We start from the raw sequence: 220 nt of genomic DNA, 5'->3' as shown, positions 1-220 counted from the left end.
CACACCCCCCCCTGCCCCTCACGAAGCCACCCAAGAGCTCTGCGCCGTGGGAGACGAGACCCGGTTCGCCCCCGGCCCACCCAGGATGCCTCCGAGCTTACCGAGCACGGCGGGCGGCCGGCCCCGTCCCACCGGCGAAGGGAGAGGGGGGGGGAAGCCCCACACAGGAGCGGAATGAGCTCGGCAAGCCCAGGCACACGGCTGGGGAACCAGCCCAACC

This window comes from Pterocles gutturalis, unplaced genomic scaffold (genome assembly GCF_000699245.1).
Source record: "Pterocles gutturalis isolate BGI_N339 unplaced genomic scaffold, ASM69924v1 scaffold671, whole genome shotgun sequence".
NCBI classification, from domain to species: Eukaryota; Metazoa; Chordata; class Aves; order Pterocliformes; family Pteroclidae; genus Pterocles; species Pterocles gutturalis.
This window is presented reverse-complemented; position numbering follows the sequence as displayed.